The sequence below is a fragment of the Pinus tabuliformis genome, chromosome 2_1, assembly GCF_031772625.1.
Source record: "Pinus tabuliformis cultivar Carrire ecotype Pingquan chromosome 2_1, CPIR1, whole genome shotgun sequence".
In the NCBI taxonomy this organism is placed as follows: Eukaryota; Viridiplantae; Streptophyta; class Pinopsida; order Pinales; family Pinaceae; genus Pinus; species Pinus tabuliformis.
In genome coordinates, this window is record NC_142299.1 from 705,565,074 (window position 1) to 705,566,948 (window position 1,875).

Sequence of the window (1,875 nt, forward strand, 5' to 3'; positions counted from 1 at the left end):
ATTTACGTTGAAGAATCTCTCATAAATTGATATGGATCACAGAAGCCTCAATTCGACAATGATATATACAATTTTAGACTCTTTCTAGTTAAACTGATTTAAGAAGAAATATTGTTGCAGTAGATGCAGATGAGAAATCTGATTGAGATATGGAGTTGGTTGTTAGAGCTCCCTTCTTGGGTAGTATGCAGTTTTGCAAAAGGGCCTAAACAAAACCCCACCCATATCAAATACTGAAGAGCTCAGTTAATAATCTTACCATTACCTAAAACCAAAAATGTTTCACAACTTTTCAACCAGATTGAAGCTCCAGCCAACCATGTTTGGCAACACCCATTTTCAAGAGCATATGCCTTAAAAAATTAACAGCATCTGACTTCACAAAATTACATAGCTAATTAAGTCAAGGTGCTGAGTTGCTTTATGCCTCAACAGAAAACACAGGCACTGAAATAATTATTCTGAAAGGAAAAACTCAAAAATTCCAATCAAAATTTGGCACAGACCTTCGCTTAAATCTGTACCAAATAGTGCATATCCATGATAGATCCTTCAAGGCTTCAAAACCAGAGATAACCCCACCTTTGCATTGTTGTGAAGGGCTTTGGTGTCCACCTCACCAGAAAGAGTAAAAAAACTTTTAGGCCTCCACTCATGCTGAAGTAGTGCAGCTGCCCTTCCATAATTATTGAGGCACCCCTTAACTGTTGTTAGTGGGTCCAAAGCATGTTGAGTGCCTATGGTGAACGTATTCTCGTTCCTTAAAAATCTATGTGATATCTTTGCTCCAACAACAGCCTTTGTTAGACAACTCAGTGTGCAAGTAAGATGCCTCCAAGGTATCACCCTTACCAGTTCTGCAAAGCATGGGTCAATTTTAGTACTGCACTAGAAAACTTTCTATGCAATGCTTCATAAAAAAGTTTGCAATTGCCCCTATATTGTACCAGAAAACCCACTAAAATTCTCTATTTCAGTTTAAAATAGTAGCAAGGACCAAGTCTTACAAGGTCAAAGAAGAAACAAAATTAGGCTTTGAAATACTAAAGCCTGCATCATATTTCAAGAAGTTTCCTAATGCAGTGTCAACAGCAATTTCACCCCCTACAGAAAAGGTCTTGTTTCCAATTACTCTTGAGAAATGTGTTATTGGAAATGGTGTCATCCCAATGCTTGTACTGACCCCTACATAATCATGCACATATTGAAGCTCAACTTGTCAACAATACAATATATAATGTAAACAAAGTTATAGTGTAATCAATGTCACAAAAAATTTACAGAAGTACTTTTATCACTATAAAGCATGAAGAATGTTGTTAAGCGTTGTATTTTTCACAACATACTAGCATGAAATTTTACCATGTAGATAACCTGTTAAATTGGCAACTAGAGCCAAACTCCATGTGGGTCGGTTTATTTATGGCAGCTGATATTTTTATTGGATCCCTCTCATTGAGAGGTGTAGGATTGATCCAAAGATCATCCGATTCCGATAAGTATTTATGGAGATATGAATTTATTTTGTTTATGTAATTATTATCAAGCCAACCAGCTCTTATGTAGGCTCTAGAAGCCCAACCGGCATGTCTATTCATCATCCTCGTTTTAGTATAAATAGATGAGTATTTGATGTCATTTAAACATGTATTCTTGAGTGATCTCCTCCTCTCCACGTCTTGGGTTTTTGGAGAAGGAGTGAGACACCAAGAGTAACATGCTTATACGTGGATGATGCCCTAGCTATATACGCAGCAAACCTGTTACATGAACAGCATGCCCTATACTCTACACGCAGACATACAACACAGCTAATATGGATCTATACGCAGCTATGAAGCTAGCGTAATGAAGCAAAGGATCATAGTCATATAA

At 37.1% G+C, this 1,875-nt stretch overlaps 1 pseudogene; it reads right to left on the reverse strand.

Annotated features, from left to right (window-relative positions):
* Positions 1-552: 552 nt before the first annotated feature.
* On the reverse strand, positions 553-1,219 carry LOC149202534 (mitochondrial outer membrane protein porin of 36 kDa-like; annotated as a pseudogene).
* Between the last annotated feature and the right edge of the window lie 656 nt (positions 1,220-1,875).